The sequence below is a fragment of the Equus caballus genome, chromosome 22, assembly GCF_041296265.1.
Source record: "Equus caballus isolate H_3958 breed thoroughbred chromosome 22, TB-T2T, whole genome shotgun sequence".
In the NCBI taxonomy this organism is placed as follows: domain Eukaryota; kingdom Metazoa; phylum Chordata; class Mammalia; order Perissodactyla; family Equidae; genus Equus; species Equus caballus.
Window position 1 is genome coordinate 36230164 of NC_091705.1, and position 24333 is coordinate 36254496.

At 54.6% G+C, this 24333-nt stretch overlaps 1 protein-coding gene across 3 annotated transcripts in view; it reads right to left on the reverse strand.

The window, feature by feature from the left end:
• The window catches only part of CDH22 (cadherin 22), a 123224-nt gene extending 100697 nt beyond the window's left edge, over nucleotides 1–22527 (reverse strand). The window contains exon 1 of one of the 3 annotated variants that reach the window (XM_070248053.1): nucleotides 22146–22527. The gene's annotated coding sequence lies outside the window, so the exon portion shown is untranslated. Of the gene's footprint in view, nucleotides 1–21374; nucleotides 21557–22145 lie in introns of those variants that run through there. The other 2 variants (XM_023626641.2, XM_070248051.1) reach the window with 2 other exon arrangements.
• Between the last annotated feature and the right edge of the window lie 1806 nt (nucleotides 22528–24333).

Genomic DNA, 24333 nt, shown 5'->3' on the forward strand with positions numbered 1-24333 from the left:
TATTTTGAGTATCACTCTTGGTCATGTGACTTGGCCAAGGCCACAGGGCTGTAAGTTCCAATCTGCAATTGGAACCCATGGTGGCCCACGTCAAGCGTACGCGAGTTCTACCCCTCCAGGCTGCCTCTGTGTAAGAGGTCCCCGTGGGAAGGAGGCTTGGAGGAGATGACTTGGAGCCAGGAGAAACTGTGTCCCCTGTGGAAAAGGGGTGGCTTCCCCAGGTGGGAAAGTGGGAGGGAGGGCCTACCAGAGAAGGGAGGATGTCCTGGTGTCTGTCCTTCTGGAATGGGCACAGGCCATTTTTTTTCCCTCGCTCCCTACCACTACTCATGCCTGCCTCCCCATCTTTGCTTGGGCTCTACCTGCCCCTGACCTGCCTCTTGCTTTCTCTTGTCTTTCCAAATCGCCCAGCACCAGCTCTGATCACTCCTGGCCTTCATACTCCACAGCCTCAGATCTCTCCCTCACCTCTGAACCCAGTAGGGACCCAGTGGTCCCCAGTTTTAGCACAATGCATTCTGGGAAGCTTAACCTTGCAAGTCCATGTGTGTGGAACAGGTCAGCGTCATCAGCAGAAACTGCCTGGTGATTGGCTCTGGCAAGAAGAACTGCTCTTTAACAGGCCAAGGGGGAAAATGTGACTTTGGGGAAAGGGCAATATGACACTTCTCCTTGGGTTGTAGGCTGGGTCAGGCGTTCAAGTCTTGTCTCCCATCCATACCTCCAATCACAATGTAAACCTCTGCTGTTCAGAAGTTGTGCCTCATTTGGAGAAAGCTCCTGGAGCAGTGGTTCTCAACCAGGAGCGATCTTGCACACTCCTCTCCCCAAGGCATTCGCAGTGTCTGGAGACATTTTTGCTCGTCACAATTGGGGGGATGCTTCTGGCATCTAGTGGGGGAGGTCAAGGGTGCTGCTAAGCATCCAGTAGTGCACAGGACAGCCCCACAACAGAGAATTAACCAGCCCAAGGTGTCAACAGTGCCAAGGTTGAGAAACCCCTCCCTGGAGTCATTTGACCCAATGTTCCCATTAAGTAACTTACCTAAGAGGTAAGGGTAGGACCCAGCTCTTCTGACTGTGTCTACCCATGGGATTAACCAGTGGAAAGGGCAGTAGGCCTCCCAGTCAAAGATTCAGGGTTCTGACACTTTTTGTTTTCAATTCAACAAACATATATTATGCGCCAGGCATTGTGCAAGGGGCTGCGTATTCAGTGGTGGACAAAATAGATGCCATCTCTGCTCATTTGGAACTCATAATGTAGTGGACTTTGAGCTGGGTCATCTTGGGTTTGTCTCTTTCCCTCTCTGAGCCTCAGTTTTCTCATGGCTAAAATGGGCACGATATTACCTCTCTCCCTGTGTTGTTGTGAGGTCTTCAGAAATGTAAATGTCAAATACTACTGTGGATCCTGAATAAGCCCACTTAAGTGGGCTGAATGCTTCTCCTTCCTGGAGAGGCCTGGGCAGGTGGTGAGCACAGTTTTCTATGAGGAGAAGAGAAGGAGGAAAAAGCCATTATTGAGCACTTACTGTATCCTTCTCACTCATCCCCCTATCAACCCTGCAGTGCAGATGTTCTTTTCCTCAAAGTGCAGATGAGGAAACTGAGGCTCAAGGAGGGAAAGAGACATGCTCGAGATGGCCAAGTGGAGCCGCTGGGATTTGAACCCATCTCCCCTGGCTCTCTCCCTTTTGCCATCTCCAGGGGCTCTTAGGATGGTGCTGGGCAGGGAGTCGATGTCTGAGCCTGACCAGGCCTGGCCTTCAAGCTCTACTCCCCAGCATCCCCGTGGGCTCGGTCCCACCCCATTAGCGCTGCTTTAAAAAGTGCGGACCGACCAGGGCGTGTTATTGCCCACATAAATCAGGCGGCTCCAAGTACCGAACACCTTTAAACAAACAGCTGATGGGAGTGAAGTTCCAGGATCATTATTAATAGCTTTTCATTTCGGTGGCCGCTGTGCTGTGACATGCCTTCCCAGCAGAAGCCCTGCGCAGCCAGCCCCCGATCGGCTGATCCCCCGGGTCCGCCAGTCAGAATGAATGACTGTACCTTTGTGTTAATTGTGGAGCCCAAGCCACACGCGGAATGCAAATAGGGCCAAGTGGGAGGGGGTAGGTGCCAGTCTTGCCTGGCTACTGGGCAGGGAAGGACTCCACCTCTGGCCCTCCTCCGCGGCAGCCCACAGCGGGATCCTTCTAACAAACTTATCTGCGCTCCGCCCTGTTCTGCTCACGACAGCCCCATGGTCCCCATGGCCCAGAGCCAAGTCTGGACTCAGCCGGTTGCCATTCAGGGTCCTCCATGTCTCATCCTGCCTATCGCTCCAGCCTCCCTGCTTGCGTTCCCACACTGCAAACTCTGCGCTGCTCAAACTTCTATTCATTTATTCATTCATTCATTCAACATTTACTCAGCTTTGTGAAGGATGCAGGAGACGAAGCTGTGAACAAGACAGCCGTGCTCTGTGATCCCATGGGGTTAACAGCAACCAGAAACGACAGACATTTCAGGCTCCGGAACCAGGCTGCTGGGTCCACATCCGGTTTGGCTCTTTGCTATCTGGGTGACCTTGAGCAAATAACCTCTTGTGGGCCTCAGTTTCCTCCTCTGTAGAATGGGAATAATAATAGTAGCTGCCTCGTAGGCTTGTGTGAGGAATTAAATGGCTAAAAATATACAAAAACACGTACTGTCCTTATCATCGTGTATTATTGAGCACGAAGTATGCAATAACTGCTAGCTATTATTCTCAGTAGCTCACGGCTCCATTAAAATGTGCAATAATGACTACAAAAGAAAAGCGCAAGGAGGCTGGACAGCACCAAACAGGGGGGCTGGTGCAGTCTGGGCTCCGGGAAGGGTTCCCTGAGGAAGGCTGATTTCCTCAGACTGGAGGGATGAGCAGGTTTTAACTGACACGGTGGGGGTGGGGAAGGAGAGAGCAGCCAGGTGGAGGGAACAGCATGGGTAAAGGCCCTGGGGCTGGATGGATGGCAGAACTGAGAAACCTGAAGGGCAGCAGGAGGCTGGCGCATCAGGAGTGATGGGGAAGGAGGGCTGACACGAGCATGGAGAGCAGGCAGGGGGCCCCACCACGCACGGCCTTGTGGGCCTTGTTAAGTTTTAAATTTCATCCTGAGAGCAGTGGGAAGCTGTTAAACCCTTGGAAGAAGAGGACTGGCATGAACCTTATTGTGTTTTTCAACTCACCCAGGCCGCTGTGTGTGTAAAGCAGACTGGCCCCCTCCCCTTGCTGGGACCCTCACGGGGTGGCTGAGAAAGAGACGGGGAGCTGAGAGAAGAGGCCGCTGTCCAGGAGAGTGACAATGGCGGCCCAGACCAGGGTGGAGAGGAGTGGGCTGTTTCTAGAGATACACAGCAGGTAGAATCCTCAGGACGCAGTAGGAGAGCTTTGGGGAGGTGAGGGAGAGGGCCCTGTTGGAGAGGACGGCACTGTGGCCTCACTGGTCAAGTGGGGAACAGAGAGGAAGTAGCAGGTTTGGAAAGGCAGGGACCATGAGCTTGGTCTGCACGCCCTCGTGGTCTTTGCATGCACTGTTCTTTCTCCTGGAACGCCCTTTCCCAATCTGGTCTGATGGGGGATTTTTAATAAAATAATCACTCACTCAAAGCCAGGCTCCAATGTCATCGCCAACGTAGGAAGCCTTCCCTGGCTGCTCTGCATTTGGTGTCTCCCTCCTCTGTAGCAACTTCTCTGTCTTGACCCATGACTTCATTAAATGGTATGATAAATGGTGCCGGGAGCCATGAGGGCACCCCATGCTCCTCCTGCGTCCCATACCTCCCGCCGTCCCTTCACAGGCTCCTCTGCTGTTTCCACCTCATCTCCCTCCATCTGTTGGGGGTCCCAGAGCTTAGTCCTCGGGTCACTCATCTTTTCTGTCTACAGCCACTCCCCAGGTGGCTGCACGCAGTCTCACAGCTTGATGACGCCCAAGGGTGTGTGTCCAACTCAGATCTCTCCCGGCAACCCCAACTCACGTGTCGACTCGCCCGTTCAACGTCTCCACTCGGATGTCTAAGATGCACTTCAAACTCATCACATCCAAAACAGAACTCCTGAGTTCTATACCCTCCCACAAATGATAATAAAAGAAAATAAATGTAAAACTGCTCCTCTTCCAGCTTTTCTCATTTCAGTAACTGGCAACTCTATTATTCCAGCCGCTTCCGCCAAAAGCCTTGGAGTCATTTTTGACTTCACTCTATCTCACACCCTACATCCAATCCATCAGCAAATCCTGCCAGCTCTAACTTAAAATAGACCCGGAATCTGACCATTCTCACCACCTTCGTTGCTAACAGGCTGGTCCAAGCCACCATCCTCTCTCACCTGGCTTATTGCAACAGGCTCCTCACTGGTCTCCCTGCTCCTGCCTTTGCTCCGTATAGACCGTTCTCAGTTATGGTGTCAAAACATAAATCAGATCATAACACTCTTCCTCTCAAAATTCCTTGGGCTTCTCGTCTTACTCGGAGTGAAATGGCTCATAAGACCCAACATGATCTGGCCTCATTACTTCTCTGACTTCCTCCTACCCCCTCCCTCTCCCACCCATTGCAGCCACATTGGCCTTCTGGTTGTTCTGGAATATGACGGGCATGTTCCCACCTCAGGGCCTTTGCATTTGCTGGTCCTCTTGCCTGGAACACCCTTGCCCCGCTGCCTGGCTCACTCTCTCCCTTCCTTCAGGGGTCGGCTCAAATGGCTGAGCCCAGTGAGGCTTTCCCTGACAACCTGAGCTAGAACAGCTTCTCCACCCCCCAGGTCCTCCCTCCCCCCAGTAGAACTTGGCATTGTCTCACGTATCACTAATTCACTTATTTATCACCCGCTTCCTCGCCTTTAACATGAGCTGTCTGTGTCGTGGCTTTGTCCTTCATGCTCAGAGCTGTATTGCCAGCACTTAGAACAGTGCTTGGCACATAATTGGTGCTCAGTGGCTATTTCTTAAGTGACTCTGGAGTCATTGTTTTGAACTATTTGCCTACTTCTCTGTCCCCCCAGTAATAGCAGGCCGCATTGGGGTCCAATTCTCTACTGTTTCTCTGGTGTCCAACACAAGCCCCCCAGACTGGGTGCTCCTTAGATGTTTGAATAAACAAGTGAATAAATAATAGAATTTCCAGATGGGTTGCCTGGGGTGGTGTGAGGGAGGGGTTAGGAACAGACAGAGTTGCCTCCTGGAGCCTCTTACTCCTGTGGCCCTTCCTGCCTCTCCCCAGAGACCTGGGGTTACCTTGGAGGGGAGAGGCTAGAAGCTTGAGCCAAAGGATCTCCAGAGGCCAGAAGGGACAGGAATTAGGAGCTGGTGCTGGAAGGATCTGGATGTGTAGGTTTCCTATTGGGACTAATCTTTGGATTTAGAATTGTTTGGGGTTAAGGGATCTGAAGTTTTGGAATAGGTCACAGGTTTAGGGTTAGGATTTGGATTAAGGTTTGGGGTTTGGGGAACAGGTTGCAGTTTTTGACTTACGATTAAGCCCCAAGGTTTCTGGTTAAGGCTGAGAGTTTTGGAATTGGGCCTGATGCTTGTGGCCAATTGGTTTTGAGAATGGGTCAAAGGATTGGAACTTTGGTTGAAAAATGGGATAAAGTTGAGGGTGGCAGCAGGGGCCCAATTTGAGGACATTCATTAGGTTTTAAACGCTTCTCTGCTGGGATACTATAAGACAGAAAATCACATTTGATAGCAAAGCTCTAGAACAGGGGTTCTCCGCCAGGGGTAATTTTGTCACCCAGGGGACATTTGGCAACGTTTAGACTCATTGTTGTTTGTGGCAACTGGAGGAGGGGAGCCCTTGGTGTCTAGTGAGGAGAGACCAGGGATACTGCTAAACATCCTACAGTTCACAGAAAAACTCTTCTCAGCAAAGAACTATCTGGTCCCAAATGTCAATAGGGCTGAGGTTGAGAAACCCTGTGCTGGAGAACTTACCCATTCTCCAAAGGGTTAGCCAAGGGCTATTGCAGATGGGCCAGGGCTCAGGACGTGAGTATTCAGGGCTGATGGCTGGTGGGATGGGGCCTGAGTTATAGAGTGAGGTGCAGGCTCCCACATGTCCCCCTCCCCGTGGATTCCGCTTCTCAGAGCTATCTCTGGCTCTGGCAGACTCAAGGGGAGAGGAGGAGGGTGCAGCTGGAGACGGACTCATGAAGCTACAGACGAGCAGGGTGGGAGCTGTTCAGAGGGAGACCAGCAGCCTTGGCAGGGGCACAGAGGGCCTCAGCTGGGGCAGGGGAGGCCTGGGGCAGGGGGACGGATAGGCAGAGAGCTGTAGAGAGATGGCATCTGGAGAGGCCAGTGTCTGAGGCACCCTCTGCAACTCGTGTGAGTGCCTTGTTCAAGACAGAATCCAAATAATAATAATAATGCTAGTAATAGTAACAGGAGGAGGAGGAGCTGGCAACTTGCAGAGCACTTACCCTGTGCCACTCTAAGTATCTTACATCTGTTAACTCATTTTTAATCTTCCCACCAAGCCTATATGGTAGGTACTATTGTAATCTCATTTTACAGATGAGATATCGAGGCACAGAGAGGTTAAGCAAGTTTTCTGAGATCCTATAGTTCTCAGTGGCAGAGCTGGCTCTGGAATTTGCACTTAAAGGCTCAGGGCTTCCATTTGCAGGAGAGGGGCTCAGGGTGAGGGTCCCCCGACTTCCTGTGCTGCTGTCTTCCTCTCCATCTGCATATGTGATATCTCATCACATCTTCTCCGTGGTATCCTGAGATAGGTGCCATTACTACCGCCCTCGCTCTACTGATGAAGCAACCGAGGCTCAAGGAGGTTAAGCACCTCTCAACACAGCCAGGTCTGCCTGACATCAAGGCCACTTCTGCTTCTCTATGTGACAGCTTGGGGTGCACCTCTGCACAGTGCCCACCCTGGCCTCATTTGATCGTCACAAAAAAGGCTCAGAGCACAGGCTGTCTCCATCTCAGCCCTATTGACATTTTGAACTGGATAATTCTCTGTGGTGGGGGCTGTCCTGCACACTGTAGGATGTTCAGCAGCATCCCTGGCCTCTACCCACTAGATGCCAGTAGCACCCCTGTCCCCCTAGTTGTGACAACCAAAACCATTCAGACACTGCCAAATGTTCTCTGGGGGCCAAAACCACCCCCCTTCCTACCATTAAGAACAACTACCCCAAAAAGTAGGCAAGGAGAATCCTCCTATGATACAGATGATCATGAAAACTAAGGCCTGGAGAGGGGTAGTGTCTTGCCCAAGGTCACTCAGAGACTCAAGGACAGGACTGCAAGCAGGACGCAGCTCCACTCCAGCCAAGAGGAAGGTCTTGAGGCTGAGCTTTCCTGCTGGAGTTGTGCTCCTCCTATGCAAGCGTTGAGTGCCAACAATGTGGCAGGCGCTGGTCCACGCTGCCTGTTCCACCACATGCACAGGTCCCACTGGGGCAGCCTGTCCCTGCCTGAGCCTTCTGCTCTCTAGCAGAGCTGAGGTTGCACGTACCCTGCTCCCAGCTTTGGTTCCGCGAAAATAGTTCAGGCTTTGCTTTCAGACAGATCAAATTTCAAATTCCAGCTCTGCTCCTTCCTTACTGTGGGACGTCAAGCACAGCACTGAACATCCCTAACCCTGTTTCCCCATCTGAAAAATGGGCAGTTTGGACTCTAGTCTTTCAAAGACCCAATGAGCTCAGATGTTCTGGTTTTCTGACAAAGTAAGGTATCTTGTGTTTTTGTCCTGGCTGTGCCCAACTCAAGGTGGCACTTTGGGCAAGTCACTGCCCCTCTCGGAACTCAGTTTCCTCAAAGGCAGCCAACACTTGAGCCACACAGAACCTCTCACTGTTCTCTAAACCATGAATACTTCCCTCCCTTTAGTTATGCTATCTCTGAAATGCTATTCGCCCCATTATCCACCTGGAGAACTCCTATTCATCCTTCAAGACTGAGGCCAAGTCATCTGCTCCAGGAGGTCTTTCTTATTCCTGCAGGCAGAGTTAATCACTCCGTGCTCTGTGCCTCTGCATCTACCACCCTCTAACCCTCTAGAAGACCCCTGGCCAGTGTTGGGGACGTGTGTGTGTGTGTGTGTGTGTGTTTTCCCCACTAGACTGAAAGTCCTTGAAGATAGAGACAGAGTGTCTCTAATTCTCATGTCCTGGTATCCCACACAGTGCCTGACACAGAGTAGGTGCTCAATAAATGTTTCATAAACAAGAATGAATGAATAGAGGGAGTAGATGGTTGCCAAGACCCTTAGTGATTCCAGCACTCTAGAATCCAAAGAAGGAAGCCAACCTTTTGCTGTCCCCCAGTCTCACGCTCAAAGAACTGCCCCCACCCCCAATCCCAGCAAGTGCCTGTCGCTCCAGCTCCCCACACAGCGTGCGGACCCTGCTATAGTACCTTGGACAGCGACCAGGCGCTTTCCTTTCTTTTTTTAAAAAGCCTTTTATCCTCGGTGGAGCTGCCTCTCCAGGCAGCTGTCCTTGCAGACCTGCATTCCGCACGTGCGCGGAGACGTACTCAGAAGACGCCTTGCTTCTTCCATTTTCCAACCCATCCCAGGCGGAGGACTGGGCAGGGACCTGCATTGTTCACATTGATGCTTCTGAATACACAGCTGCTGACCCAAGCTAGGAGCAGATGGGGGTGGGGAGGGTCAGTGCTTTGGAATTCCCTCCCTCTCTTATCTCTTCCGGGAATCCCTCCTCTTCTTCCTCTAACCTACATGTCCCCAAATTGCCCTCACTCCCCTCTTCCAAGAAGTCCTCTGACTGAAGACATAGGTCTCAGTTCCTGGTTGGGGGGCGCGGGTGAAGAGGGACAGAAGTGGTCTGTGCTCTTTGAGATCCATCCATTCAACAGGTATTTTCTGAAAAGTTATAAAAACACTTGTATTAAGCGTAACTTCTTGGGGCCTCAGTTTGTTTACCTGTAAAATGGGGATGGGGTGGGTAAGGATTCATACAAGACCAAGTGCTTAGAAGGGGGCAGCTCTGTGATTTTATGTCAACCCCTTAAGGCAACACATCGACTCCAACTTCCATTAAAGACAGAACTTTGTGTCCTATCTCAGCTGCTTGCTTCCTGTGTGACCCTGTTAAACCCCTTCCTGCTCTGTGCCTCTAGTTGCAAAAGCAGGGGTTTCTGGTTTCTGAGTTCTGGTTCAGCTCTGGGGGCCTGAGTTTCTGAGTTATAATAAAGCCAGCTCCTCTTTCTTCCTCCAACCCAAGGAAGGGACTGGAGCCACAGAGAGGAGGTGGGGAGGGGCCAGAGCTTCCTGGGGTGGGCAGGAGGGTGTAGCAGAGGAGGATCTGTCCTAGCCCGGATGTGAGAGACGAGTTAACAGCTCAATTGTTATTTCAATTACACGGATTATTTGAAAACAATGTTACGAGTTTCATCACTGACAACCCAGGAAATGGCTGCTATGGCAACCAGGGAGAAGAATGGCCCTAACCAGCCAATCAGAAGTTCCAGCCATGCCCCCAGTTTGTACAAACTCTCTCTCTCCTCCATCCTCTGCTCCGGGAGGAGCCTTGGGAGGAGGAGGGAAAGAGAAGGGCAGGTGAAAGGACCACTCTGGGAAAAGGAAGAGGACAAATAAGGAAACTGAGGCCCATGGAGATGAGAGATTCCAGGAATTTGGTGTTTCTCCCAAATGCGTCAAGGGCAATGTCTGGCCCACTGCATCCTCCTTGTGTGGAGCACAGGTCTGGCACAGAGCAGACATGCAGTAACAGGGCTAATTCCAGACCCGGCTGAGGTTGAGGAGACGGTTCCAGGACACACCCTCCGCTCCCCGTCCAGCCAGACTGTGGCAGGGATTCTCTGAGACTCTGACAAAGTGTCTTGGCCCTCCCCCATCAAGGGGGCACAGCGGTCAACCTCACCTTTCGCTGACAGAAACAGCAGTCACGCCAGCAGCCTCCACTGGGCCAGAGAAATGGAAAGCGAGACGGGCGGGGCTCAGAGGTGTCCCCAGAGCCCTGGATCCTTTCCCTGCTGCCCTCTACAGAGGCTGCCTCTGCCTGCAGCATCCCCGGACCCATCCTTCTCCAAATGGCACCCCAGCGGTCTCCAGAAAAAGCCTTTTTACTTCAAGAACATCCCATGCTCTCCTTGTTCAGAAAGAGGCCAATTTAACGGGCAGCTTGCTGGACTCCAGCTCTGCAGAAACCCAGTTCCGAAAGCCCATTTTTCATCTTGCTTGAACTCCCCTGCTGCCCACTCCAATGTCCCTGAATCCCTCATCGGTTTTACTAAACAAACTCTTTTATAGGCTTACTAGATGCCAGGCACCGTTCTAAGCATTTTACAAACATTAGCTCATTTAATCCTCCCCACAACCCTGTGGAGCAGGCACTGTGATTATCATCTCCATTTTATAGATGGGAAAACTGAGGCAGTTAAATCACATGCGTAAGCTCAGGGAGCTGGGGAGGAGCAGTACAGGGACTCGAACCCAGACCATCTGGCTAAAGAATCTAAGCTCTTGGCTACTATCTAATTCCTCCTGATGAAGCTGGCCTGGCTTGAGTCTTGCCTGATGGCCAGAAGACTCCTAACATTCAACTCTTGTACATCAGGGCTCCCCAAGTGCTTGCACTGAAGCCCATGCAGCCTCTTTTTGTATCTTCTCAGGAGGGGAATAGTGGACAGACACGCAGAGAACAGGCAGCTGGGGATGCTGCTGCTAAGAGGACATTCATGATAAGTGCTGGCCCTCACAGCCCAAAGTTCTGATCCGGCTGTAAGGCAGAAAGGGGCATCTTCATTGATTTGGTACCCACTGCAAACAAGGCACTGTGTGCCCATTGCCTCACCTATTCTGAGGAACAACCCAGCAAGGGAGATCTTACTCTCCCCATTTTACAGATGAGGAAACTGAGGCTCAGAAAGTCAAAGAGACCCTCCCAAAGCCACCCAGCCAATGCGTATCAGATGAGGATTGGTGCCGAGATCTGTCTGCCTTTAGTACAAGACGTGGTTCCTGTCCTCAAGGGACCATCAAAGAGACGAGATAGGCAACAACGGCTCAGGAAGGGCTGAAAGGGGGCGTTCAGACTGAACGGATGGAGGAGCTCAGTCCGAGTGAGCAAAGGTCCGCAGGTGGGCATGGACCTCGGAGCAATGGCTTAGCTGGAGCAGGTGTGTGTCAGGGCTCCGCGGGCAACCATGTTGGATGATGCGATGGGGCCTCCAACACCAAGCAGATGGTTTGGAGCGGATGGGCGAGGCCACAGGGAGCCATTGCTGGCTTAGGAGCCTCTTTCCCTCCCTCCTGAGACAGCCTCCCTCTCGCGCAGCAGAGCAGTTTCCCAAAGCATTTTCTCTAATTTGTGATTGTTTTCCTAACCCAGAAGCAGCGAGAGTCTCCAGCTTCTCTCAGCTCACGAACTGAGCTGAGCTGTCAGAGCTGCTGGTCTCCACCCCCAGGCCAGCCCACTTGGGGACCTAAGAGTCCCTCCATCCTCAAAGCCCCCAGGGTACAGAGCAGGCTGCCGTCCCTGGGATGGCGGTGGCACCAGCGAGCGGGCTCTGCGAGGGGGCGGAGGGTGAGGGAACTGAAGGGGCTCAGAGAGGAGCCGGGGGTTCAGGGAGAGTTCAGAATTCTGTCAGGAACAGGGGCTGGAAGGGAAGTACATGCCAGAAAGTGGCCAGGAGCTAAATGAGGCAGCCAGGTGCTCCGTGGAGCCCGGCTCTCCAGGAGGGGTGGTGCACAGTGAGAGGAGTTGGGGCTCCAGGAGGGGGGGGTGCTCTGCAGGGGGCTGGGGCTTTTGAGGGGGGAGCAGGAGGTCTGTTGGGTATTCTGGGAAATGGAGAGTCTCTGCCATGAGAGGAGAGAGACTCCACAAGGAGGTAGGGGCTCAGAGAAGACGGGGGCTCCGTGAGAGGTGGCCAGGGGCTCAGCTGGGCCCTAGGATTTGTGAGGAAGATGGAAGTCTTGAGAGGACAAAGGCTCTGAACAGAGAACATGGGCTCAGTGAAGGGATCAAGGGCTAAACTGAGGAGGCAGAGGCTCTGGGAGGGGTCGGGCCTCAGAGAGAAACATTGGCTTATACAGGGAGAGGCTGAGTGGGCAGAATGGAGGGCCTCCTTCTAAGAGTTGTTTTGAGAAATTTAATTCTCAGTGTTTTCCTCCTAAATCATTACCTGGGTGCCCTATGCTGGCCTGGCTCATCCTAGCCACAGGTCTGTCTCCTCGGCCCACACAGCCCCCTTCCCCTAAAGGTGCCCTCACCTTGGTCCTCTGCGTCTCCACTCATCCACCCCCACCTTTCTTCCAGGCTAAGCCCTGAGTCCTTCCCAGTAACTACTCCATAAATGCCCCAGTCTGCACCCATTCCCTCTGAGTCACCCGTATAGACTTCGTATCCTGCTCCAGCCCAAACACATTCTCAGGGAGGTCCTTCAGACACCGGTAATGATCAATAAGGTAGTTCTCCCTCCAAGCTAAGCTTGATCCCTCCAGCTGCAGGAACAGCCAATTTCCTCTGTCCTGGAACAGAACACAGCTGATCTACAGGCCACCTTCTATTGGGACATTTGTCATAGCTTTAGAGTCAGTCTCCTCCAAAATTTCTCTCTTCTAGGTAAAATAATTTCAGTCCCTTCCGTTGGTTTTTCTAATTACTCTATTATGAAGCATCACCAAACGCCTGTGGCAAGATGTTACCAGAGCCTGGCACATTGTAGGCTAGCAAGAAATGTTTCTTGGCTGGATGAATAAGTTGATGGATTCGTGGATAAATGAGAGTGGATAGACGGGTAGCAAGAAGATGAGAAGAAAGGTGGTAATGCATGGTGGTGAGCGACGGGTGGATAGATGGAGGGGTGAGGGTGGGTGAAGGAGGGTGGACTATGGGCAGATGGATGATTAAATGGAGGTGAGTGGGCAGGAGGATGATGGATTGGATGATGGATGGATGGATGGATGGATGGATGATGGATGGATGATGGATGGATGGATGGATGGATGGATGGATGGCTTAGACAGGATGCTGGATGCATGAATAATCCCAGCTGGAGTCTCAACTTTTCCCACATATCCCAAGTATAGGCTCCCCTAACTTGGGTAATGGCACCCCAGTTCCCCCACACACCCAGGCTTGAGACCTGGTTGTATTTCATTTCTCCCTCTCCCTCATCTTCCACAACCAGCATCTCTGGGTCCTGTTGATCTTATTTCCTTGGTGCCTTTTCCCTCCGGCCCCTGTTCTCCATGACATTCAAGCCCCAACTCCACATGTCTCCTGGATGATTTCAACTGTTCCTGCCCCCTGCTTCCTTTCTCCTTCCTTCAAGTTGATCCTAAAACAATGCTATCAGCATGATCTTCCTAAAGCTCAGCTCCAGTCGGCAACATTTGATAGCTCCCTATTGCCTGCATTCCTCAGCCTGGGGTTCCACATCTCTGAATTCAGCTGAACCTCCCCTTTCTGGTCTCTCCCTTTCCTCCTTTGATGTTCTCTGTGCTCTGGTCAAACCAGGCAACTGACTGCCACCCAAACATTCACCAAGCTTCCCCCATTGCTCATGCTGTCCCCACCACCTGGAAGGCCCCCACCCCTACCTGGTCACCTCCACTGCAGCAGCGCCATCCTAGACTTCAACACACAGCTCAAATGCTGCCTCCCAATGAAACCTTCCCTAGTCCCTTCGACAAGATACAATCAAATGAGTCACTTCATCAAGACACATTGATTGAGCACCGACTGTGTGCCCAAGTGGCTAAAGGGCCCTGATGGTGGGAGGGGGAGGGTACAGGATGAGAAAGACACAACCTTTGCTTTCAAGGGAAAGCCAGCTTGTGTAGGTGCAAGTGAGCATGCATGTACACACACACACACACACACAGAATTCAAAGGAAAAACTACAGGCAAGATAGTGTAATATTGGTAGTTCATGCCTACAGAGCCCTCCCTAGAGGCCAGGCACTATTTGAAGTGCTTTACTTCTAATAATTCATTTAATCCTCTCAACAAACCCACGAGGTAGGTACAGATGTGGAAACTGAGGCACAAGGTTGGGGTGGTCTTGCTCCCAGGTCTGTGCTCTCAACTGTACACAGGAGTGTGGTATAAATAGAGTCACGGGAGGGGGGTGGAGAGAGAAATTCATGACAAGGCTCACTCTGACCCCCTAGTCCTCCTCCCCAGCTGTGCTGCCATCTCCCCTTCTGCCGACCTCGCCCCTTCCCCTCAAACCCATGTGAGAGGCTCATTTGGAAAAATGGAAATGAAAATAGACTAAAGTAGGGGCAGAGGGCTCACTCTGCCGCTGGGATGCTGTGGGACCCTGGGCAGGTTCTCTTCTTCTCCTGGGCCTTGGGGCCCCATCTATGAAATGGGGTAGGGCCCATCAACACTTAAAGGCCCTTTCAACTCTAAAGTACATAACCCTAAACACAGCTGCTCAGATGAGAGAAGGCAGAAGCCCAGGGAGGCTCTTGGCCTTGGGGCCTGGCTGCGTCTCCCAGGATCTCCCTGTTGTCTCTGAAAACATGATTTCAGCCCCTGGCTCCTGTGGGCCCCACGGTGAGGCCACAGTCCTATGTCTGGTCACCTGAATCTGTCTGCCTCATCACTGCCCATCATCTTGTCTGCCCAGTGACCTGGATCCATCTGCCTTGGCTACCCATCCATCAGCCCGCCTGGGCCCATCCACCTTGCGTCCCCTGCCTGCCTGGCGTCTGTCACTCTGCCCATCACACATACACACACACACACCCAACACGCAGAGTCCACCTGCGCACCCCCTAGTCCCCTACTTTGCAAGTACCACAGTGACAACAGAGAGATAAAGTGGAGCCTTCTCATTTTTTGCTCACAGAGAAGTCCAATCTTAACATCAGAACCTGCTTTCCGGGAGCCAACACAGGTCTCTGCCACCCAGCATCCTCTCCCTTCCCCAGGGACGGCCCCCAAGCCCCCTCCTCACTGGGTCCAAGGGCTTCCACTTGAGGAATCTGGTCAGGGCCACACGCCTCCTGCCAAAAATGTCCAAGTGGTCCCCAAGGAAATCATCGGACAAGAGCGTGAAGTTGTGTGTACAAGGATGTTCATCGCAGAATTGTTTGTAATCGCAAAGGATTGGAAACAACCCAAATGTCTAACAGTGGGGACTGGTTAAATGAATTATGGTCCAGCCACACAATGGAGAACCACGCAGCTCTTAAAAAATGATGATGTAGATGTATATTTATCGAAATGGCAAGACATTCACAATATATTATAGAGTGAAAAAAGCTGGTTACAAAGGCACATGTATAAAGCAACATGCCATTTTTATTTTTTAAAAATCTATATACATCAAGAAGGATATGCACCGAAATGGCAGCCAACTGGTGGTGGGATTATGGCTAATTAAAAATGCTTTCACATACAGAAAAACACACACATACATATATGTAGGTACATGTGAATTTACATGCACACACACATATGTAGTCGCTCTGTATTGAACACTGCCTACGAGCCCAGCGTTACACCCCTCGCCTGTACCACCTCATTACTCTTCCCTACAACCCTGCGAGGTAGGTTTATTAAAGCCATCTTACAGATTAGGAAACAGAGGCTCATTCAACCAGCAAGTGGCAGAGCCACAATTTAAACTCGGCCGTGACTCCAGAGTTCACGCTCTCCATCAGTACGTTGTCCTGTTTCTCTTTTTGTCTATCTGTAACTTACCTATTTAAAAAAATAACATATATTTACTTGAGTGACAAAGAAACAAGAGAAGTTAACAAGACAAGGAAAAAACAAGGCTGGGGAACTATACGCAGCAACATGTCCTCAACCTCTGGGGTCTTTGGCAGCTTTTCAGCAGGTTTCCCCCATCAGCCCATCCTTCCTTCCCTCCTTTGGCCTATCCTGTGTATGAGGTTGGTCCAGCCTGCTGGGGAGGGTTGGGGCTTAAGTATTGCCAGCTTCAACGCTGTGTGGCCTGAGGCCCCTCCTTAAGACGAAATTTAATTCAGTGGGAGCTTGCCTCGTGCCAGGTGCCATGGGAGACGCTGGGGAGACCAAAGGAAAAGGCCAGGTGCCTGCCTTCAGCTCTTCTCATCCAGGGCTGCTCTCTCCGCCTCTGCACCGTCGACATTCGGGCTGCATCCTTCTTTGGGGTGGCGGCTGTCCTGGGCCCTGCCGGTTATTTAGCAGCATCTTTGGCCTCTACCCACTAGATGCTAGTAGCAGCTCCCTACTCAGTTGTGACAACCAGAAATATCTCTAGACATTGCCAAACATCCCCTAGGGGGCAAAATCGCCCCTGGTTGAGAACTAGGATCTCGTGGATGATACAAGGCAGGCAGTAAAAAAATAATCTAAATTATCTGCTCCGAGGCTCAGCAGAGATGGGAGTCGTGTGTGCCTGGATGGGTCAGAGAAGGCTTCCTGGGGTGCATCTGTCCTTGAAATCTGCGGGTCCTTCACGGTTCTTTCCATTCTACGAAATTATCCTGGGTGATCTTGTCCATCCTGTGGCTTCAAAGACCTATTTCTGGCCTACAACTCTCAGGGTGGGCCCAGTCTTTTCTTCACAAAAAGGGCATCTCCACCACAGGTCCCACCAGCATCTCGCATGCAACACGTCCACAGCTGTCTCCACCTCCTCGTGAAAGCCCAGCTCCCTGCATGACCCACTCAGCCTCCCAGGTCAGAAACGTGGACTCCTCCTGTCCCCCATGTCCACGACGTCTCCCGGCCCTGTCCATTCGCCTCCAACCCTCACAAGCCCTCCTTTACTCCCCAGGCCCGGCCACCAGCAGCGCTGGACACCGTCTTCCCCACCAGTCCATTCTCCACCCACAGCAGGGTGAGGCTTCTAAAGGCAAATTGCACCATGCCACCCCACCGCTGAAACCCTTCGTGGCTCCCCAGTGCTCTCCGGATGAAGTCCAAGATCCTTTTGTGGGCTTCAAGACCCACAGGCTTCTGCCCGCCACGCTGGCCTCATTTCCTGTAGCTCCCACTCAGCCTCCTGCGCTCAGCCAACTGAACTTGCAGTCCCTCTAATGCTCTTCCTCACCTCGGGCCTCGGTGCCCTCACCCCTTGGTCTGGGGCCTGCTCTCCCCGCTCCCATCCTTTCTCCCCCCTTCACCCCTAGACAGCCACTACTCAGCCTGCAGGTCTCTGCTTAAACAGCGCTTCCTCCTGGAAGCCTTTGCTCACAACCCCGACCCCCACACTGGCTCTCATCACGGCTTATGAGAATTGCTTAATTGTCCACCTCATTCCTGGGACCACCAGACTCCTTTGGGTTGGAGTCCTGTCTGCTTGTCCCCATTGTTTCTCTAGCATTAACACAATGCTTAGCACATAGTAAACTCTTAACGTGTGTGTAAATATATATTTTAAACTGGATAATGAATGATGGATGGTCAGACAGATGGGTGGACGCAAGGAACAGGTACCATTTGGGTTGAGTCTTGACCACGTTGTAGGGTCGCCAGGGGAAGAGCGTTCAGGTAGAAGGCAGGTGTGGCTGGATGCGGGAGTGTCGGACTGGAGGCACCGTGGGAGATAAAGGCGCATGCAGACGGATTACAAGGACCTTGAATGTCACGGTGCGGAGTCTGGACTTAATTCAGTAGGCGATGGGGAGCCATGGAAGGGTTTTAATCAAGCCAGTGACATGATCCCACCTGCGTTGGAGAAAGATCGCTCCGGCTGCAGCAGGCATTGCGGTCGGGAGGGAACCAGAGGCTGGGGGCCAGGGAGGAGGCTGCCACGAGGTTTGGGAAAAGCCACGGAGGTCTGAGCCGGCGCAGGGGTCGTGGGACAGATGCGAGGGGAGAAAGGTAGAGACTAGGGTGAGGCAAATCTGTGGGCACCTAGAAGCTGTTCCTACACCTGGACCACCCGCGGGGACCACACAGTCCCACGAAGGATCCTGAGATCAGAGCCAGATCCTGGTGGCCCTGACCCAACCGCCTCCCGCAGGGGAGCAGGCAGCTACAGTCACGCGCAAAACCACAGGGACAGCCGTCTTCAGCCCTGTGGGAACCAAGGGACACAAACAGAGGGACAATAACAGCAACAAAACCGCTCCATTTGTGGAGGACCCTGGGTGCCAGGCGCTGTGTGAAGCAGCACCCAGACTCACACATATTTAAGCTTCACAGCAACCCAATGAGGTACGTAGTACTTTTCCCTCTGTTTCACAGAGGAGGAAACTGAGGCTCAGAGAGGCGAAGCAACTCACCCAAAGTCACACAGCCAGCAAGTCACAAATCCAGGCTGCTCCAACTCCAACGCCCATGCTCTTAATCAGCGATTTCTCTTACACAAAGGAGGGAGCCGGGAGCGAGTGGATGGCCGAAGGCTTGTGTGTCTGATGAGGAAGCAAGAAGCTCCCAGCATGATCCCAATGTGACAGCAGGAGGAGGCCTGCTGATGGGGCGAGGAAGGAAGCACAGGGGAGAAAGGGAATTCCTCCAGGTCTCTGTACACCATGTGTTCAGACCCAGACTCATATTCACAAAGGTGTGTCTCTACTGCAAGAGAACTGGGCTAAGGAGTGAACAGGGTGTACAGCCTTAACTCCTAGTTGAGCCACCTTTGTGGGGATTAAAGAAAGGCATCCTCTTCTGAGGGCATGCAGCTCCACAGGCCCATGGCTGGTAAGTAGAGAAAGCCTTTTCTGCACATTCGAGCAAGGTGCCTCTTCCTCTGGGAGGACATAGTCTGTAGTCTGCCTGTAGGGCACCTGATTGGTTGAGTGGAGCTTAAGATGGATCTCAGCCCCTACTCTCCTCCTACACTGAGTGCCCTTGAACAGTCAACAACCTGCCCAACTGTACATGACAACCATGCCTCCAGCGCCCCCTGTCCTGCGCCCCTGTTTCCCAGCACCCACTCTACATCATCCTCAATAAGAAAAATGTTTCCTATGGCAGATACAAAGAGCTCAGGCCATTCCACAGACAAGTTCTTGTTAGTCCTTGCCTCCTCTATGGGAGAAAAGATGAAGTCCTAGTATGCCCACGGCCCTGATGAAAAGTTGATGTCGGGGCCTGTCTTGATGGTCCAAAAAAGGCCAAAACAAAAATCTAGGCTTTCTCTAGAGAGGCCTGTATCAAAACACAAGGCTCCAGGAAGCAGAGGCCTCTAGTCCAGAGCTCCATCTTAAGGGCCCTCTAAGGAGTCCAGGGGCAGAGCGTATGCCCACCCTTGTGAGGGGCATGAGGCTCCTCTCCTTGAGCCTGGCCTGAGGCCTGGGTCTCCTCCCAGCCTGGCAGGTGTGGATTCCCCATCTTGTCCCCAACCCCTAGTGGCCTCCTTGGCTCAGCTCCAGGGCGGGATGGGGGAGCTCCCAGCCCTGATGCCCCAGCCCAGGGCACCTTCTTAGGGTCTCCTTTCCCCCAGGCACCACCCGACTCCACCCTCAGCTGCCGCCCCCAGGCCGAGCTGCACCAGCCGCTGCAGCCTGGGTTATATAAACAGGAATCATTCTCTCTCTCTCAGAATACCTGAGGCTGCATTTCCAAATGGAGCTTCCTGATGGAAGAAAAAAAAAAAAGAACAGAGAGAGGAGAGGAAATTTAATTGGCTGACGCCTATCGCCCATGTGGTAAATAAACTGGCTGCTCCAAACTTTGCTAACTCGGAGGAGACAGGCCCTCCTGGGGTGGCTGCCCCGGCGTCAGCCCAGCCCCATCTCAGGAGGATTTGGAGGCAGGGCTCCCACAAAGGCCTGGGAAAAACCAGAGCCTGGGGAAGCAGCAGGGGAGCTGGAAGTCTCGCCTCCAGCCACAGCTATTCCAGACCACCAGAAATGTCCTGAGGTCACAGCCACCCCCTCCGCGCACACACACTTTTTGTAGAAGGGCTGCGACCTGCCGGGGGTCACACCACACCGTTAGGAGCCAAGCTGCATTCTCAGTGTCTGTTATTTTGGCTTTTCCACCACAGGCATTTCAACAGCTTTCCCCAGATGCTGGCCTGGGAGCACGGGGGTCTAACCTAAATACCTCTTGCTGCGTTTAAGCAGGCGTCTTCCTGCTGTGCTTGCAGCATGAAGGCAAGAAAATGCTGTTTCCCCTCAAATCTGTCCAACATATAAAGAGAGCTGGTGGGGCTGGAGGTCAGGACCCCGGGGTTCCTGTTCTGGCTCTGGATGTAGCTTGCCCTGTGACCAGGCCTCTGTTTCCAATACTTTAAAATGTGAAAAAGGGGCCTCGGGTGGTCTCTACTGTGCCCACAGTCTGGAGGAGCAGAGGGGGGCTCCCCATCTCCAGGAGTCCGCTCGGAGGGCCGCTCAGGAGGGGCAGCTGTCCCCTGGTTGAGAGATACCTGATTGGCTTTGCAAAGCATCTGCCCCAGGGGGGCTGGCAGGGTGGTCCCAGAGGGGCACGCAGACACCCCCAGGAGGCAGGCAGTGTTTAAATGTGGACCTTCCCTTCCAGGAAGAGTGTAAGAGGAGCGTCCCAGACACTGGGGAAGGGAGACGAATAGGGGTGGAGTGGAGTGGAGAAGTAGATGAGGCCGGGAGAGGGGTAGGGGGCAGGTGATGCTGCAGAAACAAACTGAGGCAGGCGCGATGGAAGATGGGTGGAGGAGGAAATGGCCATAGATGGGCAAAGACCAAAGGATGTCATTCTGGGTGTGGAGGCCAAATTCCAAAAAGGGCTGCAGAATAGGGGTGATTAAAGGGCAGAGTAGGCAAGAAGGACAAGGATGGGGGTACTAATGAGGGACAGAGGGGCATGACGTTAGGAAGGAGCCTTTGGGTTCCAAGGCAGTGGTGGTGCCGACAGAGGGTCGTGGCGCTGACTGGTTGGGTGGAGAAGAGGACGGATCCAGAACCCTGCTGGAGGGGCGATAGAAGGCGGGCAGCAGCCCTCGAATGAGCCGCTGCCTGCGCTGGGGGCACCTTGGCCAACCCCCGGGACCCGGAAAGAGCTGGAATCAGACCCACGGAAAACGGAGTTGGCATGCGCAACCCCCCGCCAGGCCCGAGCAGCAGGAGAGGAGAAGACGGTTCCCAGAAGCGCGAGTGTTAAGAAGCTTTCCGCCGGCTTCAAGAGGCGGCTTCTCTGCCCACCGCCAGGGGGTGCCCCTGCAGCTCGGGGAGACCTCGGGGGACTCCGGGTTAGCTCCTCGGCTGCAGCCCTGCCTGGTGGTGTCCAGCCGCGCCCCAGCTGGGGCCGGGGCCTGACAGCGCCGGAGAAGAGCGAGAGGAGAGGTCAAATCCGGGGCACGTGCGAGACGGGTCTGGACCGTGCCCACCGCGAGCCGCCCGGCACCCAGCCCGCGCACACGATCACCTCCTCCTTCAGCGCCCCGGCGCCCCCTCCCCGAGGGTCAGTCCCAAGTGGCGCTCCCTTTGGACGTGAGGCCGTCGGGCCCTGTCCTTCTTACGTGGAGGGGACAGTGCTCCCGTAGCTGAGTCCTAGGGAAGAGGGCAGCGCTGCCCCTCTCTCACCACCTGTCCGCGAGCCGGCCCGACGGCCAGAGGGCAGCAGGGTCGCGCTGGTGGGGCCGGCGGGCGTCCCCGCGGACCAGCTCTCCCCCTCCCCCCGAGGTGGCCGCAGCCGTGCGTGTCGCCGCGGCTTTGAGTCTGCCTCTTAGGTGCCCCCGGACGCGCCACGACCTCGCACACACACACCCGCGCGCACACGCTCGCGCCGTTCGGTGTTTCCCGGCCCCGGACCCCGCCTCTGGGAGGGGCCCGGGAGCCGAGCCCCGGTAGCAGGGGGTGGAGGGGCACCAGGAACGCCTGGGTCCCGGCCCCACTGTTGAGACTGTGCGCCACCTCCCCAGCCCCTTTCGGCGCGCGGGCTTGGCCCCCGGCGCTGCCACCCCTCGGCCCGCGGGGGTCGCGGAGGCTCCGGGTCGCGCGGCGGGCGGGGTAGGGGGGCGGGTGGGGGCCGCGGGCTCCGGGCCGAGAGGCGGCTCGGCTCCGCGCCGGGGAAAGTTTGGACGTGGGAAACTCCCTCCCCGCCCTCCCTGCCGAGAGGAGGGGGCGCGCGGGGGCCGGGCGCAGGCACCCGGGCTCCCCCTGCGGCGAGAGGCTCGCCCTCCGCGCCGCCTGCCGGGCCGCTCCCGCCGGCCAGGGGGCTCCCTCCTTGCTGGGCAGCCTCCCCTCGGAGGCGATCCGGCCGCCCCTCCCGCGGCACCTCGCGCTCTTACCTCGGGGAGCGGCCCGGGGCTCCCCCCAGTCCTGCCGCCTCGGGACGCTGCGTGCGGCGGGCGCCCCGGCGCGGGCGGGCGGGCGAGTCCGGAGCCCGGCGGCCGCCCGGAGGAGCCGGAGGGGGAGCGGGCGCGAGAGGGGGAGCCGCGGCGGCGTGTGCGCGCGTGTGTGTGTGAGCGAGGGAGAGCGAGGGAGTGAGCGAGCGGGAGCGAGGGAGTGTGCGTGTCTGACTAGGGGGGAAGTGTGCAAGGGACGGATCCCTTCCTTCCTCCCGCAGCCTCTGGTGGAGACTCGGAGAATGCAGCGCCCGCCAGGCAGGAGCGCCGCGCCGCGCCGCGCCGCGCCGAGCCGCAGGCGGGCGCGGGGCCCGGCCCCCGCAGCCGGGGAGCCCCGGCCCCCGCCCACCGGATCGCGCCCCTCCCCCGCCGGGAGGGGCTGGCCTCTCCATCTTACGGGCTGCCGGGTCCCAGGAAACCCCCGGGGGGCGGTGCCCCTCCTTCCTCCAACCCCAGATCCGCGCGAAGGGAGCGCCCCCAGGAGGGGGACCATCTCCCTCCCCGCCCGGCAGCTCCCCGGAAGGCCCCAGTTTGAGACCCGACCCTTCTCTGTCGCCTGACTTTACTGTGTCTAGGGTTTCCCATTTCCCCCCGCTACTGTAGGAGCCTGGCTTCAGAGGCGAGGGGGTGCAGGCAAGGGTGGGGGCAGGCTTCTCCAGGGGCCGCCCCTGGCTGGCTGCCCAGGAAGGCCCCTGCGCACACCCACCAGTTTCAGAAGCAATCACTGCGCACTGACGGGGACAGAAGCTGGGGCCCAGTCTCTAGGGAAATATGAGGTCGTGTTCTGGGAGGAGAACAGGGGCTTCTCCTCTTCTTGGGGGGTGGGGGGGGGGGGGTGGGGACGCTGGACATGCCTGCAACCAACAAAGTAAGCAGGTAAGACAACCCCGTCCTAAATTTAGCGCCACCTTGGCCTCCAGAGCCTACCAATACCCACGCCCTCGCAAAGCCCTGAAACACCATCCAGGCCACATTTTCCATCCTCTTAGAAATCCAGCTAGCCCGCTGCCTGGGGTCTTTTCTGCCCAGCCCAGTTTCTTTCTCCTGGCTGCATGGCTTTCTCTTCAGTCCCATCTCTCTAGGCTGAGGCCTAATTGAGGAGACTCCTGACCCCCGAGTTCTCAGTATGGGGTTGTTGATGGTGGACTAGGACCAGTGACTTCCATAGACCCACCCTTTGTCTTGGGTTGGGGGACCCCTTAGGAGCCCCTCAAAGGGCTGTCGGATAAGTGGGTGAAGGATAACAGGAGACAGGACAGCCATCTCGTTCTGTGCTGCCATGCTGTCACTGACCAGACACATAATGGTATATGATCACCTGCTGAAGTTCAGAGCAAAGAGGAAACAGGATCCACCAGGGCCTCTGTGGGTCCTCAGGGACCCAGGCTCCACCTCACCCCGTTCTGCTCCTTGCCTCCTTCCCTAATTTCCACCTCCATCCCCACACCCTGGTCCTTCCCCTCTCATTCTCCCTAGCAATTGGAATCCCTTTCCTGCTGGCTGTCCCTCCGGCCCCTCCCACTACACTCTATCTTTCTTTTATTTATTTTGAGATTTATTCTCCATCACGCCAGCCCGTTCCCTCCCCTAAGTCCTTCTCTCGGTTTATTCCCCTTCATTGATCTCTCCCAGCCTGCCTTTGTGTCGTCCTCTTCTCTCCATCTCTCTCCTCCCCTCTCCTCTCTATTCTTAGCCTCCGCTCTTTCATGCTTTGAGAGACCAGAGGCCAGCCCTTCCAGATACATCTCCTCACTTTCTCTTCTCTCCCTCCCCTCCACTCACTTTTGCCATTTGCTCCGGTTTCCCTCCCACCCATCCTCTCCCTCCAGCTCCTGGTTTGTACTATTCATTGCAGGTGTCAGACCTACTTAATTGTGCACACGTTGTTCTGGGGTGGGACACTATTGCTCTCACATCTGCATATACACAGTAGGTGCTCAATAAATGTTTGTTGAATGAATTACTCACACATCTTTCTTTTGATCTCTCTCTTCTCCCATCTCTGCTTTCCCTCCCTCAACGTCTCTTCTCAGACTCACTTCCACCATTATCTCTAATTCTTTCTTCCTCCAACAAACCTTTGAGCATCCACTCTGTGTCAGGCACTATGCCAGGCTCTGGGCACACATTG